This window comes from Poromitra crassiceps (genome assembly GCF_964638095.1).
Source record: "Poromitra crassiceps genome assembly, chromosome: 29".
NCBI lineage: Eukaryota > Metazoa > Chordata > Actinopteri > Beryciformes > Melamphaidae > Poromitra > Poromitra crassiceps.
This window is the reverse complement of record NC_139641.1, coordinates 9,020,540-9,040,539: the sequence shown is the minus strand read 5'-3', so window position 1 is coordinate 9,040,539 and position 20,000 is coordinate 9,020,540.

Genomic DNA, 20,000 nt, shown 5'->3' with positions numbered 1-20,000 from the left:
AGAGAGAGACAGAGAGACAGAGACAGAGAGAGAGAGAGACAGAGAGAGAGAAAGACAGACAAAGAGACGGAGAGACAGAGAGAGAGACAGAGACAGACAGACAGAGAGAGACAGAGACAGAGAGACAGACAGACAGAGACAGAGAGACTTTTGATGTTCCTAATGAATAGTCAACTTAACACATTCAGTGCCAAGGACGTCTGTGGACGTCCTAAAAAAAAAGTAACGAGGAGTGCCAAGGACGTCTGTGGACGTCCTAAAATCATAATTCATATTATTCCATAATTCTGCTGTTTAAGGTCGTACCTAGCCAGTGAGCATGAATCCCTTCAAGGGATCACACGGCGCCACCTTAAACATCGTCACAGGAGCTGCTCCACCCACCTCAGATCCTTTACTTTGTACAGGAGACAGCGGAGAAAGCCATGGAAACCGATGCATGCTTTCTGCCAGAGCCGTATATATTGCTCTGTCTACAGCGGACAGTGGGCTCGGCTGCATCCGCGCTCACAACTGAGCTCTTATGCTTCTATCTATCTCCACACGATTTCCTAGAAAGCCAGCATCCGAAGCCGAACGGCCAAGCCTTTTCGTTCAGTCGCGTTTGCCAGCGCGCATCATTTCCTTCTTGATGGGCGCTGGGATCTGTCCGGGGCAAAAACGAGAAAACAAACTCTGTGCGTGTGGGAGGAGCCCGCAGCTCAGAGGTGGAGAGGGGAGAGGGGGGGAGGGGGGGGGGGGGGGGGGGGGGGGAGAGGGGTGTGTGGCACACAGGCTTCACAGAAACCACACCACACGCCACCACATCAGAAAACACCAGCCAGAGTCAGTGAATGTGCTCGAAATTAGAGTGCAAAAGGTATTCATAAAAGGGCCTATATCTTGGAAAGTAAAAAAAAACGACAGAAAACCCTTGAAAGTGCACTTTTTTGAGAGGCTGTAATTTCATAATGGAACTGTCTAGAAACAAAATTTCTTCTTTGGAAGAAGCAGGAGTGTTCAATGTTTCATTAAAGTCCAGCCCCGTTAATATAGCCATAATAGAAAAAATTCTATAGCTGTTTTCAACTGAATGGAAGTGAATCTGGCACAGGCTCCAGACAATTTTACTGAAGCGCTGTGGCACTGAATGTGTTAAAAAAACAGAGCGACCTAACATGTGAAAACTAAACAAACTCAATTGCCTCGCTAGTTTTGCCATTTCCAAAGTGGCGTGAGTCAAACTCCAAAACGCTGTTTCAAATGACAAAGGACCTCACCCCATATACACACACACACACATACACACACACACACACACACACACACACACACACACACACACACACACACACACACACACACACACACACACACACACACACACAGACACAGCAGGGATTAAAAAAGCCCCCCACAGTGCAGACTGCCCCCTCAGCCCCTCCTCCCCCACAGTACAGACTGCCCCCTTCAGCCCCTCCTCCCCCACAGTGCGGACTGCCCCCCTCAGCCCCTCCTCCACAGTGCAGACTGCCCCCTTCAGCTCCTCCTCCACAGTACAGACTGCCCCCTTCAGCCCCTCCTCCCCCACAGTGCGGACTGCCCCCCTCAGCCCCTCCTCCACAGTGCAGACTGCCCCCTTCAGATCCTCCTCCTCCACAGTGCAGACTGCCCCCTCAGCCCCTCCTCCCCCACAGTGCAGACTGCCCCCTTCAGCCCCTCCTCCCCCACAGTGCAGACTGCCCCCCTCAGCCCCTCCTCCCCCACAGTGCAGACTGCCCCCTTCAGCCCCTCCTCCCCCACAGTGCAGACTGCCCCCTCAGCCCCTCCTCCCCCACAGTGCAGACTACCCCATTCAGCCCCTCCTCCCCCACAGTGCAGACTGCCCCCTCAGCCCCTCCTCCCCCTCAGCCCCTCCTCCACAGTGCAGACTGTCCCCCTCAGCTCCTCCTCCTCCACAGTGCAGACTGCCACCCCAGCCCCTCCTCCCCCACAGTGCAGACTGCCCAACTCAGCCCCTCCACAGTGCAGACTGCCCCCCTCAGCTCCTCCTCCCCCCTCCTCCTCCACAGTGCAGACTGCCCCCTCAGCCCCTCCTCCTCCACAGTGCAGACTGCCCCCCTCAGCCCCTCCTCCTCCACAGTGCAGACTGCCCCTCAGCCCCTCCTCCTCCACAGTGCAGACTGCCTTCTCAGCTCCTTCTCCTCCACAGTGCAGACTGCCCCCCTCAGCACCTCCTCCTCCACAGTGCAGACTGCCCCCTCAGCCCCTCCTCCTCCACAGTGCAGACTGCCCCCTTCAGCTCCTCCTCCTCCACAGTGCAGACTGCCCCCCTCAGCTCCTCCTCCCCCACAGTGCAGACTGCCCCCTCAGCCCCTCCTCCCCCTTAGCCCCTCCTCCTCCACAGTGCAGACTGCCCCCCCCAGCCCCTCCTCCCCCACAGTGCAGACTGCCCCCTCAGCCCCTCCTCCCCCTTAGCACCTCCTCCTCCACAGTGCAGACTGCCCCCTTCAGCTCCTCCTCCTCCACAGTGCAGACTGCCCCCTCAGCTCCTCCTCCTCCACAGTGCGACTGCCCCCTCAGCTCCTCCTCCTCCACAGTGCAGACTGCCCCCTCAGCTCCTCCTCCTCCACAGTGCAGACTGCCCCCTTCAGCTCCTCCTCATCCACAGTGCAGACTGCCCCCTCAGCTCCTCCTCCTCCACAGTGCAGACTGCCCCCTCAGCTCCTCCTCCTCCACAGTGCAGGCTGCCCCCTCAGCTCCTCCTCCCCCACAGTGCAGACTGCCCCCTTCAGCTCCTCCTCCCCCACAGTGCAGACTGCCCCCCTCAGCCCCTCCTCCTCCACAGTGCAGACTGCCCCCTTCAGCTCCTCCTCCCCCACAGTGCAGACTGCCCCCTCAGCTCCTCCTCCCCCACAGTGCAGACTGCCCCCTTCAGCTCCTCCTCCTCCACAGTGCAGACTGCCCCCTTCAGCTCCTCCTCCTCCACAGTGCATTTACTTTAAATTTGTATTGACACACTGACCTTTCAGGGGTTCAATGTAGGCTTCCTGCTCCTCCTCGATGGGCTCCATGTCGTTTGTGCTTGGCCAGTTTGGACTTCCGCTTGTAGGTTTTGCCACAGTTGTTGCAGTTGTAGAGCTCACAGGGTGTATGTTGTGTCACATTGTGCTGGGAAAGGCTGAAAGGCCGCGTGAAGCGCTTCTCACACCCAGGCACAATACACACATATGGTTTCTCTCCTGGAGAAGCAGGGAAAGAAGTCAGACAGTGAGAATGAAGCTTTGTTTTCATCATTATTAGGAGTTGTGAAAAATCCTGTCCTTATTGCATCAATAAAGCACCTATAACATTTTGGCTTTTCATGACAACCCATGAACAAACAAACAACATAAGTCCAAAAAGGTAAGTTGTATTCTTGCAGCTCTAAAATATGAACAATATACTTTTTGTTGTCAATTCACAGATTCAATGTTTTCATCATAGAAATGTCACAGAGAGAGATAGCTTAATAGAAATGTCACAGAGAGAGATAGCTTAATAATAACAAAATCGATAAAAATTCCACATGATCGATTCCATTCTTTAACGATCAATTATCGATTTTCGATAACTGATGAACATCCCTAGAACAGAGTGTACAGAAGCGGATCGTATTTACCCACAATGCCTTGCGTTGCTCGCCCAGACGTGACTTAGTTGCCCCAGCTCTACTGCCATCTGGTGGAGGGGGGATTTGAGTGTTGTTATGTATCTATGCGGATGTTTTTGTGCTTTGTTGTGCTCTTGTGTTTATGTACAGGGTTTGTACAAAGTCTTGGAAGTTTGGAAAATGCTTGATTTTAACCGTCATGTTTTCAAGGTTAGGAATATGCTTGAATTTGAATATTCTCCTTGAAAAGTGTTTGATTTTCATCATAATCTGGTGTTCCATCTACACCAGTGCTGACCAATTTGGGGCCCGCGGGCCAAGTTTGGCCCACGCTCTGTTTGTTTTGGCCCGCCACGGATTTGGGGATTTTTTTTATTTTTATCCAGAATGCAACTCGGGCAAGTTATCAGATATCTGCACTGATTGCAAAGGGTGGACGAGCTTTTTCATGTGGTGACTTTGTGAAACAGTGTCTGAATGTGGCTAATATTGTGTTCACTCCTGAGATTGCATCCCTACAAATTGTCATGGCAAATTGTTTACAAAAGATGGACAATAAAGCTGATTTTCAAAGTACCTTGAGGATTTTTCAAGTTGTGAATTAAGTCAAATTTCTCTCGATTACAAAGGTGGAAAATACAACTGTTTTTAACTGGGTGTTTACTGATTAAATGTTTAAGCTCCCCACAAATGCAATGTTTTTTTTAATATATATAACCAATTGCAAATTATTACAATTACCAAACAGATAAAAAGTAGATTATTATATTGAAATGTTATTTTAGATTTAGAATGTTAATTTTCTATAAAACACAATACATTTTAATGTAATTCCACAACGTTTATTTTTGGCCCTCGGCCCTCCACCCAGATTGAGTTTTGGCCCTTCATGGGAAAGAATTTGGGCACTGCTGCTTTAGAGTCTAAAGTGACAGTCTAAAGTTTAGACTGTCACAGTCACATGACTCCTTCATGGTCCCTTGATAAAGTCTGCAGATGCATGTTACCTCGCCTCTAAAAAAAACAGCACATCCCTAGATACTGTTTATTATATTGCAATCTCAATATTGTCCACCATAATCACAAATCGCACCTTTCCCCCAAATCGTGCAGCACTACTGTAAACATTTTGAATGTAGCTGTTTATATACCGTAACACAAATACAACTATTTTTGACTGAGAAGCATGCCAGTTTACTCTCTTTTTGACTGATAAATGTGCCAATTTAGTAGACAAATTAGGTATAGTATATCTATCTAGTATAGTATAGTATAGTATAGTATAGTATAGTATAGTATGGTATGTATAGTATCATAGACATATAATATTAACAGTCAGTAGTCCATACACACCCCAGGGAGAGGATATAATGAAAGAAAGACGATTCCAGGGAAGGCACTTTTCCAGTTTTGAATGACAGCAGTCCATAATTTAAGAGGGGATAACCACTAATAAGCTACCAGTCATCATGGTCTATCATATAAAAACATAATCTAGGGATGTATATGAATTAAAAAAATCAAATCACAAATAGAATTTGCCCACCCGGATGGTACCGATATGTACAATTTTGAACTGTGTCCCATTCCCTCGAGAAGGCATTCTTCTACCTTAAGGGCCAAATTCACCCCTCACGATGGGATAGTATGGGTACCTTTATACCTTTTCTGAATCCTTATAGTCCTGTGAGTATTCCGCCGTTTGTTGTTTGTATCTCTGATGTTCCTAGATGCCACAGTGCTGAAATAAAGACTATAGTTTAGACGAAAATGGTGGAAAAACGAATGTCACTGACAGTTTGAGGAGCTCCTGTGACCTCTGTATTTGTCAGACAGACACACAACTGAGCCTAAATGAAAGCTAGGAAGCTACCCTTTCAAATTCTATCAAACATGTTCTCATAGAACATGAGCAAAGGTCCTCAAAACGAGCCTAGAATAGGATATGCATCAGCACCTAGAATCCAATTTATTGTAGGTGCTGGCTAACTTCATGAGCTGATAACCGTGAGAAAGCTACCATTCTGCAAAGGCTATCGTACTAAAATATCATCTATGTATATATACCTGTTCAAAAATCATGATTAGAATTTGCCCACTTGAGTGGTACCGATATGTGAAATTTTGGGGTTTGGCCCATGGACTATCAAGTATTTGCACTCAAATCCCAAGTGAAGACAGGCAAGTCCTGAGAAGTCCCAGGTCCTAAACTTTGAGTTCCAAGTCCTAAACAAGTCATACTGCGCATAACGCTGACATTGCATTTTCATATAATCCATCATGTACACTTGTCTTGAGCAATGCATTGTATGCACACAGCACACCTCAGTAAAAGAGGAAACATCCCAATAGCCTAGGCCAGAGGTTTTCAAAGTGGGATGCGGGCGGGGGCTGCAAACAGTTTCAAGGGAGCTATAGGCTCATTGAATTAAAGTGAAAAATATGACATTAGATTAGTTATTATTACATAAGTTATCAAAAGGATATCAGATCACTATATATTTGGCAAGCTGCCACTTTTTACAGTGTCCAATTTGTAAAACTATGCACTCCAGTCAACAGCATATTCCATTTGATACTGAAAAGAACGTCCTCAATGTTATTAAAACAGTTATACAGAAACATAATTAGTAATGCATAGCTTCGTTTAAATGCTTGATTTATACTTTTAATGTGCAAATTAATTATTTTCAATGGCTTGTGTGTTCTTTTATTTTGAAAAAACCCGACCGGAAGTTCGTCAACTTGCTAGTTCCTTAGAGTGTGTGTGTGTGTTTGACAAGCTGCCACTTCCAGTGAACAGCATTTATCCGTTAATATACTGAGAATAACATTAATAAAACAGTTATTGTTATACATAAACATAATGTGTATTGTATATCTTCTTAAATGCTTAATTTATTGTTTAAATGTGTAAAATTAATCATTTTATTGGCTTTTGTGTTCTTTTATTTTGAAAAACCATACCGGAAGTTCTTACATTTGCCTGGCTTATTTCCCGACTTTTTTGGAACGTCACGTCGACAACTCGGGTGTGACGTCACTCAACCGTGAAATCCTTCGCTCCCAGTTTTAGGAGACTTGCTGCTACCATTTGTTAGAATTGGGGGACGCTGCGGTGACCCATCTATAGTATATATTTGTCTAGCTAGCTAGCATACAGCTCGGGTCCGACTCTTTCAGGCTTCCGGTAGCTATTCCGGAAGCGCGTCGGTGAAAGCCATACCCACCTCCTCTGTTGACCCCTCAGTTGTGGTGACCCATCCACAACCCCCCCCCCCCCCCCATGCTTTTATAATACAGGTAGATGTACATTTTCTTATTTCACCTGTCTATCCTATCTTATTATACTGTTTTCATTTCAGTTTAATTGTCCTAATAAATTGTTATAATTTGAATATGAAGTTTTAAAATCTGAAGTTTAAAATCTGTTCTGTTGCTAAATATTCTGTTAAATAATGTACATCGTTTTTATATTGTAATGTAATGTTTATATTGTTCTATTGTTGTAAATAAATGTGCTTTAAACCTGTGATTTGACTTTTTAAAGGACAATAATGAATGACTAGTTGATATTGAATGATGGACTTATCAGGTAAATTATATTTTCTTCCTCAAATATTCATTGGTTGCAGGTTAATTTGGTGCAGAACATGAAGTGGCATTTCATAGTCATTACACACACACACAGTAGACTATCTATATAGCCTAGGTGTGTCGGGGGAGCATGATAGAGGGGAGTAGCTTGTGCAAAGCTGATGTGAGCCATCACATGAGCCATCAGGTCACCGGGTTGATCCCCAGCAACCAGTGTTGGGCAAGTTACTTTCAAAATGTAATATACTACATATTACTAGTTACTTTCATTTGAAAGTAATAAGTTACTTTACAGTATTACTTTCTGTGTAGAGTAACTTGTTACTTATTTCACTACTTTTGCATTACTTTGACCAAAACAACAGCAGCAGCAGAATGACATTGCCGCCCCGGAACCATCCCGAAAAATAATTTCAACTGCCTTGAAGTCAGTGTAAACAATCCAAAATTCTAAATGTTATTCTTTTCCTTTGTTATTGTCATCTATAGTGGTTGTTTGCATAAAAACACACAGTTTGATTAGGAAATGATTGTATCTTTTTTAAATATGTGCTTTGATTTAATCAAATGTAACTCAATTTGTAACTTGAGTTACTTGACAAAGTAACTGGTATAATATTACTGAAATCTATAAGTAATAAGTTATATTACTGAGTTACTGCTAAAAGTAATATATTACATGTAATATGTTACTTTTGTAATGAGTTACACCCAACACTGCCAGCAACAGATTGTGTCCTGTAACAATATCCAGAAAAAACATATTCCATCATCTTCTCAACCTTGGCTACCTGCTCACTAATTGCAAGTCACTGCAGATTGGCGCATCAGTAAATGTGTATAGCCTATGTGACAATGGCCCATTGAATGGGGCAGTGGTGGCCTAATGGTTAGAGAAGCGAGCTTGTGACCGGAAGGTGGTCGGTTCAATCCCCGGGACCAGCAGGATAAATCTGGGTGGGGAATGTGAAAAGGCAGCGCTTGCCCCACCCTCATTACCACCACTGAGGTGCCCTTAAGCAAGGCCCTCAACCCCAACCGCTCCAGTGGAGCTGCTCAGTGGCCAACAGATCAGAGTGTGGTTGTACTGGTCAGCTTCCAGGTGTGAATGTGAACAGGGCACTTCTGAAAAAGAGAACATTGCTCTCAGTGAGACTCCCCCTGTATAAATGAAGGTAAAACAAATAGAACAGTTTCATGGAATAAACCATTTGCATTTTGTGGGGAGACCTTGCAGTTGAGTTAACCAGAACATGTTTGGCTTGCACAGAGTGCCCCCTAGTGGCTGTGAGGTGTCAAGAACAGAGGTTTCCTTAAGGCATTTTAGCACACACACAGTTTAGCATGGCCTCAGATGAAAGCATCTGATTGGTCATGAGACAGAATGGGCCTGCTCAGCTGTGTTGTGCTTTTTGCCTTTTCTAGCAGCAGCTGGTCAGGATTTGGGATGTGCGTACACTCCCTCGCTATTGTCATAAAAGATACACCCAAATATTGACAGAAGACCTACAGTAAGTAGCCATGCGGCAAAGCAATGACACTTTTGCTTCTTTAGGTTTGAAATTATGATACTGTTTAGAGCTGCAACAATATAGTCGATTAATCGATTCGTTGATTGACAGAAAATCAATCAACATGTATTTTTAGAATCAATGGTTTAGACCAGAGGTCTAAACCATTGAAAATATACCAGGGACCCCCTCATTCTGATTTGTGATTTTGGGCTAAGCTTAATTGTTTCCACGGTAACAACGTGCTTGACTTTTAAATTGATAGATTTGTTAGATTAGAATGTAATCCATGAACCATTTTAGATTTAAAGCATAAAATATTTCCGTTGAACTATGAAGCTTTTGCACACAGAAAAAGTTATTTTTATTTTCCTGAAAACTTTTCGCGGACCCCCTTGCAAAGTGCCACAGACCCCTGGGGGTCCCCGGACCCCAATTTGAGAACCAATGGTTTAGACTACCCTTTAAGAAAAGAAAAGAAAATCTCGTTCCAGGTTCTGATGACCCCAAATGTCATCAAATAGTGTCTGTTGACCCGTTCCATCATGACCATCCATGGCTTTGGATAAATTCCAAAACATACAGTACATAGGTGGACCCACTAAATACATCTTCCATCAAATAATTAGAATAGGAGGGGGGGGGGAGGGGGGTGTAGTGGGAGGGACCATTAATACTCCCATGAAAATGTTTGCCTTTAAAATAGACTACCACATTGACAATAATAATACAATGGTAAAAGTGAAAAAAGGAATATATTTCTTTTTTAAATTCCAAACGAGTTTAATGTAATTTGATGTTTTATCTTGCAAAATAATTCTTAGTCACTTAGTCACAAAGTGCTAATGTTTACTGAGACAACCCATGTGACAACATAGCCTACCCCACTCCCCCCCCTACTGTAGGTAATTCAGTATAATCGTTTTTGTATATATTTTACAGCTATAGTTTCACTCCTAAATGAATACTGGTATGAATATGCTTCTTTCCCCCAAAACTGAGATAATTAATGCTTTTATTTTGAAGAGAGATTACGTAGTTTCCGGTCTTTCTCTGACCGTCTCTGTCTAACTTGACGCAGCTCTGTCCAGCCCGCCTCGTCATCAACAGATCTCACGTCAATCATCTCGAATCATCCTCATTGGGAATTCACTGAGCAGCACCAGCTGGCGTGCAGATATCTAGAGATCAAACCAACAAACCAACTGAGGTAGTGAAAGGCAATTAGGTTCGAGCATAGTGATTATTAGGCGTCAAACTGGGGAAAGCAGCTGCAGCAACATTAATAGCATAGTAATAATAATAACAATAACAATAACAACAACAACAACAACAACAATAATAATAATAATAATAATAAACATCATACTAATCATAATCTTCGTAGTCGTTAGGATGTGAGAGTGCACATTCCTCGTATGACCGTAGCCCTATTATTATATTTTGTAAAGAGCCTCACTGGTTCATACTGGATAAGCTACAATATCTCATTGAAATTCAAAGAATTCAAACCCTTTCTCCCGGCATGCTTTGTGATAAGTCATTCATGTTTGAACTCCTCCCTTGCACAGCTAAGACCATGATCCACCAGCAGAGGTCACCCATGGACCACTGCAGGCTACTGCATGAACAGCTGCTGCATGCTGCAAGAGTGGTGTCAGATGGGCAGAATGAGTCATCCTTTAATAACCAGAGATGTGAAGTAACAAAGTATTTGCACTTAAAACGTTTCATTAAAGATTCGCTAAAGCCGTTTTTCTAGGCATGCACGTATCGCATTTATTTTGTATCGATAGCTTTAAATGTTGTAAATCGCCCTCCATGGCATAGTGAAGTACTTTCTGATGGCTTATAGACGATATCAGGCCTCAAAAAGTTGTATACGACGGATCAGCCGAGCAGCATTTTGGTAAACAAACCACGTCACTGGGTGGCAACGGCAATGGAACCCTATGGAGCCCAAGTGGCGCGAGGCTTGAGTGTCTGACTCTAGCCAGTTAACTCTGTTTACATTTTAAAAACTGCGACAGTTCACACAACTTTAACACGACATGCATATATTATACATCAAACTCTTGAGCTACTTCTCTCACTCAGAATGTCAAAATATAAGCGATCAGAATCAGAATCAGAATCAGAATCAGAAAGACTTTAATTCTGATTCTGATGGCTTATATTTTGACATTCGGAGTGAGAGAAGTAGCTCAAGAGTTTGATGTAACCTAGTTTTTGAGATATTAACGTTTGTTTGACACAACTCATACTATTAACTGCCGCGGGGTTCCGCATTTCTGGGTGGCAAGTGACGTCACGCTGATCCCTCGTATATTTGCCAAATATAGTTTTATTTTGATGTTTTTTTTTAAACCGGAAGCCATGCTTCCATTGTAGCTGGCTTGACACACTGACGCTGCCAGACAGACAGTGCCAAAGGAAAATCAGTCGGGGGGGAAACGCGAAGATTAGGCTCCGCGCATCAAGTGGATTTATTGACAAGTATAAGAATGAGTCAGTAGGATTTTGTGGCCAAAGTAAGTTGTTTTAAATGTTGTAAATGCATCCATGTCTTGTGTTTGTTGTAGTCAGTCTCATTTAGCTCTTCACGGAGACTTTGCGCTTTTCCTGCTCCAGGTCACAGAGACAGAGAGTGACCGGTCTGCGGCGCACTGTCACTTAATAGATAGATAGAGATATCTTCTAACCGCTAACAACAAGTCATCCTGTTACGTTAGTTAGCCTACTGTGTTCTAAACCTGTCAGATGTCTTTGGTGTAACGTTTCCGTACTGGCTCGCAGGTGACCATGGATATGCTGCACGGAGTTTAGGAGCAGCAGTTGGATATTGTGGATCTCATTTAGAAGTTGGATCTTCGTAATCAAAGTGCCACAGTCACAACAATGATGGAGGCCAAACCGCCCACAGGGTAAGTCCTTATTATTTATTGTTTATTGTTTAAAAGGATCCCCATTAGTCTTCACTTTAGTGGAGACTACTCTTCCTGGGGTCCACATCAACATACAATCATCCACAAATAATATAATATTAGTCGCTGTACAAGAGAAGTTGATAGCAGGTCAGTATACATAGCCTAATACTCAAATAGCAGATCAGTTAATCAACTAATCAAAAAGGTGAGGTCATAAACAGAAGAAGTTGACAGCAGGTCAGATACATAACACTCAAACAGCAGATGAGCTAATCAAATTAATACAAAACATGAGGTCATAAACAAAAGTAGTCACTCAAATAGCAGGTCTGTTAATCAAGGAAGGTTATGTCAATTATTGACGATTATAGACCGGCATTTGCGACATTTGTCCTAATTTGCCTCATACTTTAGGGAAATGTAAACAAATCTTTCCAGGTTATTAACTTTATTGTAACTAACTTAAAGTTACCCTAATTATTTGGAAATATCTTTGAAGCAGCCAGTCTATAAAGTGATTAAGCCTTTGCTTAAATCACAGTCGTTGTTATGCAGTTCATTGTCTGTTGATTGCAGTGAGTTCTGGAAAATCATGATAATATGAATGTACAGTAGGACTTAGTATGTGAGTTTATAGTGATATTATATCACTTTGTGGTGATTTCTTGACTGTAATATTCCATGGGGGCTTTTGCTGTGTATATTAGCCTATTTGTACCATTCTAAAATGTATTACTACAGGTCATGTTGTTGATAACAGTTTCACTGGGCACTGTGGAGCTGGTAAGCCATATTGAGTTAGATGACAGCCTGATGACTGCTTATAGCCTAAATATGAGTGTTACTGTACATCCTGAAAAGCATGTAGCCTACTAGTCAGTCCGGACAACAGAGAAGGAGAGAGTTCCAGCACCCAGAGGAACCCACACCTCTATTGACTGCCATGCATTTGGCCTAACAGTCTCAGCTCTGCTCTGCCACGCACACACACACACACACACACACACACACACACACACACACACACACACACACGCACACACACGCACACGCACACGCACACACACAGAGTCAGCACAGTGGCCACCAACAGCCTATGAGCCAGGCATAGTGCAACAGTGCGGTTTGTTTTTCTATTATATACCGACACTGACTCGACAACAACAACAACTGTGGTTGCTCTCCACAAAAGTGTGTTTCTATTGTCCGGGGCGGTTGGCTAACTGAATGTGTCTCTGTGGTGCTCTTGTCACAGCATCTGTTGACTCAATGCGTTGCAGTGCGTTCCCTCCCATACTGTCTGAGGCAGGGGGAGGAGAGAGGACCATGCTTTCTTCTGTTCCCTCCCATACTGTCTGAGGCAGGGGGAGGAGAGAGGACCATGCTTTCTTCTGTTCCCTCCCATACTGTCTGAGGCAGGGGGAGGAGAGAGGACCATGCTTTCTTCTGTTCCCTCCCATACTGTCTGAGGCAGGGGGAGGAGAGAGGACCATGCTTTCTTCTGTTCCCTCCCATACTGTCTGAGGCAGGGGGAGGAGAGAGGACCATGCTTTCTTCTTGACACCATAGCCGTTTTCCCACATGCGTACCGGAAAATTACCTGTAAGTCAATATCGGACATTTCCCTTCACACCTCTCCTCTGGCATGTGGGAATCTATCAGCGAAATTGCCTGTATGTGGGGGGTGGGGGGTGGGGGGGGGGCGTGTCGGCAAAACTCCGAATGGTGAAATAAGTTTGCTTGTTTATCCGTTCACCTGCGTCGCGTTGAAGCACTTTTTACAGACTGGCTTCATTTGATGTGTCCGGGCTTGCCTTGGCTGTCGGCAACGTTGCTTAGTCCCTGTCGGGCTGTGACTGAAGGAGGAGGACGGACTGTGGCCAGAGAGCGAGCAGAGAGGACAGGGGAAAATCAGCACACACACACATGAAGCTGACATAGGCTACTGCTCTTATTATCACAAGATCATTTCGCCAGTTTGCTTTAATGTGCGCTAATGATTAGATTATGCCCGCTGGAACATTAAGCAACGTGTGTACACCTCGCCCATGAGAGTGTCGCGCAGAATATGAAGATAGACTAAACCGGGGACAGATCATGACAGTGTTATGTACCTCTGCGCTGCTGCGTGAGACTAGAGCCGTCTGGAAGCGAGAGAGACCAGGAGGGAATTTATTTTGGGAAGATGCTCTGAACAATTTTGACGACGTGGAATGGAAGCGTCATTTTCGCATGTCCCGGTATTACGTGCTGAGTCTGGTCCGACCCGCACGCAAGATCACCCGGTGGCGAAAACCACTGGAAGCGCGTTTGCGACTGGCAATAGTCCTTTGGTGGTACGCAACACCAGGGGAATATCGAACAATCAGCTGTGTATTTGGTGTTGGACTGTCTACTGTGTGCACTGATAGCGGAAAATGACTGGACCCCTTTCTCACCTGTCTGTCTATCGCGGCATACCGCTCTTCTGACTAGCTCAAAACTGGTGAAATGGCCGCGACGACGGGGTCGCGCTTATACCGGCACGGCGCCTTTCCCACATGCAGCCATTTGACCACGTTCCGGTCATTTTGCGGTACAAAGCGCATGTGGGAAAAGGGCTCATGAGTCCCACTTGTTAACTCAATGAGGATGAAACTGCACTTTACCACCTGAGCAAATCACCCCTAGCTGCTTTCCACCATGCAGCGCTTAATGCCAGCTTCATTCTTCACTTGCTGTCTCAGTGTCTGTTTGTTTTTCCCTGTTGATTCAAGTGCAGCATGTTGTCCGGCTGACAATTTGAATAGCAAACAGTCCCTGGCCTTTTAGATACCACCTGCAGAGCAGAGCGCCTGCAAGCGGAACTGTTCCCCCCGAAATGTGTTGTTTGGATTCTGTTCGTTTCATGTTGGTTGTGGTTTTTTGTGTGTGGCAATTTTGCAGTCGTTCTATCCTTCAAAATCACACACACACACCAGGGTAGGAAATGAGTACGGGTGGGAATCACCAGATGCCCACGATACGATACTAAAGCGATACTTGAGTCACGATACGATAGTATTGCGATATCGCCGATATTGCGATATTGCGATATATTGAATATTGCGATATTGCGATATATTGAGATTTCTTACTTTTTCAACTGCAAATGATGTCCCCAAAGGAAAACTTTGTCAACATCTGGTTTATATAAGAACAATTTTCCAGTCTGTACATCTGACTTCAACCATTTTATTGCAGCAACATTGTCAAGTAGACAGACCAACAACTTTCATAAAGTCATGTCATAGTTGCATGCACCTGACAAACTGAACTGTTTGTTACAGTCTACTTACAGTCCACCTTAACTGGATGTGTGTGTGGACTAACTGTACTTGGGTCGTTTTTGAACAATGCAACTTCACTTCACTTGCACAAAACATCTTGTGCAGCCCATTCAGTACCTGGGGAATTTGTAAATTACTGTTATGACAAAACTGTTAGTTAAAACAAAATGAAAATGCTACCGTTTGTTTACTGCTGCCCTTGGAACGAAAGTTTATAGTAGCCCGGTGGCATGGCCTGGCCTGCAAAAAAAAAAAAAAAATCTTTCAATATCGATACTTGGCTTCCAGATATCGATACAATATCGTCAGGCAAAATATCGTGATACTATGGTGTATCGATTTTTCCCCCCACCCCTAGAAATTAGGGGGGGCTCTGGGAAAAACACCTGTAAACAATCTAAAATTGCCCTTAATGGAATTGGGATGACAAGGCCTTTTAACGCCCCGGTTATTTGCAAAGCGTGTCTGGATTTTGTTCTGTATTTGCAAAGCGTGACTCAAAAATGACCAGATCGGCATCCGTACCATCACAAGCCCCGCCCCTTCCACTCTTGAGCCCCCTCCTCCTAGTGTTATTTACCTCAGTGACAGGCAGCGCAAGCTAGCTGGCCGGGTATAGTTCACTAGCTAACATTAACTTAAAGTCGAGCTGAACCCAAAAATGACTTTTCTTTTCTTTTAGTTCAAATACCTGGGTTTGCAGTGCACCTATTTAATAATGTATGCAAAAAAAAATCTAAACAAAAACACAAAAATCTAATTTCTTTAGTTTTTCACACTTTTTCACATCATTTTTCAAGATTTCATTGAAACAGTAATGTACAGTTTGCTGACGTCACCTAGAACTATCAAATTTCTACCCCATTTCAACCAATCATATCACGACATGCAGCTGTCAATCAAATCTTCATTTCAGGATAACTGATAACATTTCTGGATAATTTTCTCTTCCAAATGAAGTAGAAAATGGCGCCTAGTGCCTGTCATCTGGCAGAATTCCTATCCCATAAACTAACTACCGTAAATTCCGGACTATAAGGCGCACCGGTGTATAAGCCGCACCTTCAAAGTTGACTATTTTTTTCTTATATAAGCCGCACCGGACTATAAGCCGCGGGTGTTTTAATGGTATTTTTTTTTTTTTTTTTTTTTTTTTTTTGGTGTTTTAATGTTTAATTACCATATGTAAGGGTTCATGCACAGAGGGGATTGTAGAGGAAGCTCCCATTTATTAACATTTCAACAAAACAACATAACACAACACCACCTGTGTTGTTTTTTACAGTGCACACAGTGTCATACAGTGTCATACAGTGTGGTGAAAAGAGGGCAAGAGAGGAAATTAAAACTTATTATAGTTATATAGGATTTATAGTTAGAAAGAGTGCTAAAAAAGAGAGATTTTTTTTTTTTTTTTTTTTTTTTTGGAAAAAATCCATAGATAAGCCGCACCGTTATATAAGCCGCAGGGGCCAAAAAAGGCCAAAAAACGGGAAAAAAGGTGCGGCTTATAGTCCGGAATTTACGGTACTAGGGCTGTGGCGATTCACTTATCTCCCGATTCGATACTATCACGATTCTTGGGTGCCGATTCGATTTATATTGCGATTCTTAAGTATTGCGATTCTACGATTATTGCGATTCGATATTACGATTTATTGCGATTTTTGTTTCTTTTTTTCTTTTATTTTTTCAGTTTGTTTGCTTTTTTACACTAGATTAGAACATGAGAAAAGTTGAATCATACACTAGAGACTGTATATTATATCATGAGTAGGGCTGGGCGATATAGTTAAAAACAGGGGCGGACTGGGATCATAATTCAGGCCGGGCATTAGATACCAAGCAGGCCAGGCTGATATGGGCCGACACGCGTGAAATTTGGGCCGTTTGAAACCCAATTTGGGCCGTTTGAAGCCCAATTTGGGTTGTTTGAAGCCAGATTTGGGCCGCTTGAAGTCCAATTTTACAATGAGATGCACCCACTTTAACCCTGAAGTGTAATTATTACTTCAGACTAACTAATAAAGTAATAAAACCACTAGTAAACCAGTAGGCGGCGCCTGGCCTGCTGTTCAGTGAGTGGCCTGACTGCGGGCATTTTCTTTTTTTTTTTTTTTGCGATTATCGATTCTGGAATAAAAGATCGATTAAAAAAATCGTGACATTAAAAATCGCGATACTTAGGTGAATCGATTTTTTCCCCCACCCCTACTAACTACTAACTTGGCCAATTGTTAGAAACATGAACAAAAAACAAAAACTATAATCTCTAAGAATGTGAAGAAATGTTAGACCACCAAAATCTGTGTTTTTATTTGACTGTACAACCCAGAACATGGCGCTAATGGCGTTAGCATTGTCCATCCACATAACTGTTTAACCTTAGCATTTGAGCTAACGCTATTATTGTAACAATGCTGGCGAGTGTTGTGATGTGTAGCATGTGCTCACTGCTGGAGAGTGTTGTGATGTGTAGCATGTGCTCACTGCTGGAGAGTGTTGTGATGTGTAGCATGTGCTCACTGCTGGAGAGTGTTGTGATGTGTAGCATGTGCTCACTGCTGGAGAGTGTTGTGATGTGTAGCATGTGCTCACTGCTGGAGAGCAAGGTTATTATAGTTAACGAAAACTAACGAAAAAACGAAAACTAGAATTGAAAAAACATGAAATAAACTGAAATAAAAATAAAAACTAAGCTTTACAAAAAAACGATAACTAACTGAAACGGTATTGTGTGTTTACAAAACGAACTAAAATCAAATCAAATTGAAGAGCAAATGTCCTTAGTTTTTAGTCTTTGTCAGTTTACAGTATTTCATACATAATAAGCCTAGTATTTTGAGTGGAGATGAAATCTATTTTCCTAGATCTATCATATTTTATGACCCTTTTGAATCTCACCGCTGACAAACACCCCATATTACAAAAAAAAGAGGAAAGGGGCAAAAAAAGACTAAAACTAACACTGAAACTAATAAAAACTAAACTAAAACTAAGCATTTTCAAAAAATAAAAACTAAACTAAACGATCAAACCCACCTTAAAAACGAATGAAAACTAAACTGAAATTGAAAACAAAAAGTCAAAACTAATAAAAATAAAAACGAATGAAAAAATCCAAAACTATTATAACCTTGCTGGAGAGTGGTGAGGTCTCCCGACCATAGTTCAAGCAGAAGGCCACTCACGCGTAATCCGATCTCAACGTGGTCAAAAAATCCTAGTATGACGTCTGCTATGACGTCAAACATGACGTCAGTTAATCCTCATATATATAGCAAGGGTTCTACTTCACCTCTCTCTCTCTGGCCGATCATAGCAGCAGCAGCCCACGGCAGTCCATCTCCCTTGAAGCCGGCCTCCGAAGCGTTGTTTTGCATACCCTGTTCCGGGTCGGCACGGAGCGCATTGGCCTTCCGAGACGGCCGGGCCGCAGGCGGCCAACGCGGGGCGCTCCACTGCGAGGGGCCGCCGACGCTGTCTCTCACGTCGTCAATCTTTCCTTGCCATCTCCATTCACGGAGCAAATCGGCTCAAGCAAAGCGGCCATTTCCCTCCAGCCAGGAGTCCGCCCCAAGTCAACAACAGACTTTCAGACTGACAATCAGTGACTAACATTTTCGTTCAGCAAGCAGCATGTCCAGGCGTCCAAGCATTCAGGCTTCCGCACCGCGATCATCGCGTCCCCAGGCTCTACCAAGGACGGGGTCGACGACCACAGCACACCAAGCATACCCCGGAGGACCAGCCACCCGCGGACGCGAAAGGACCCATGAGGAAAGTATCATTACTTCAGTATTTAAATGGGCAATCTACCAGTCCAGTAAAATTCAGACGTATTCCGTACAGAGGTCGAAATTATCGTACACATACAATAATTATCGTACGTCTGGCAACGCTGGCGGAAATCGCTTTCTGGCAAATGGCCAGCGGGAGTCACAACTTAATAATAATAATAATAATAACCACGCAAGGGGCCATTCTAACACCCCTGGCCCGTGGAGCTTGTCTGAGCATCAGCTAGAATGACTGCACAACTTTCAGACCGAACCCAGACGGCCCAGGGAAATGCTGACGTCTTTTCCGTGTCAAGCTACCCGGTCTTAATACACCACTTCCTGTGCTCAACGAATTTCAAAGTAAAATGCCTCTGGCATTTCTTCAGAAGCAGAATCAGAATTACTTACGTTACAGTAGCTCGCTCACAGAACACACAGCTTAAAATAAACAGTAGTAAATGCAATGCAAATGCAGTAGTAAGCAATAAGCAGAAAAAACACAACATAGCATAGAATAACTAGTAAATGCGCTAGAAGCAAAAATAAGCGGAATGTAAGTAGCAAAATACAAAATACGTCAGGCAAGTATACATTCCGTGTCAATTATCATTATTGCACCCTGGACCATATTAAATCGGCTTGCCCTATACGTTACACGTGGCTCAGCCAGGCACAGTTAACCTATCGGCTGGCTCAGTCTCAGGGAGACTGAGCGTCTCCGAGGTGCTCTTTTAAGAGAGGCATTAAATAGACCAATGGCCACAGGCAGGAATGATTCCCCGGGCCTCTCCGTACTGCATCTAGGCGGAATCAGTCTCTCACTGAACGTACTCCTGTGTTCGACTAGCACGCCGTGGAGTGGGTGCGAGTCATCGTCCATGGTGGAACGTAGCCTGGACAACGTTCTCTTCTCTGACACCGCAGTCAGAGAGCCCAGATCCAGCCCCAGGCCTTATGGATCAGTTGCTGAGTCGTTGGCATCCGCTGCCTTCAGCCTGCTGCCCCAGCACACAATAGCATACAGGAAGGCACTAGCCACTACCGACTCATAGAACATCCTCAGCATGGTCCGGCAGACGTTGAAGGACCTCAGCCGTCTCAGAAAGTAGAGACGGCTTCGCCCCTTCTTAACCATAAACAATACCAAAGCTAAAATAATTGATACAGTGTCACGCTAGTCAGGTAACAAGAGGCTGCGAACCCCATCGCTATATGTGGCCAACCATAACATATCACTGCGAGGT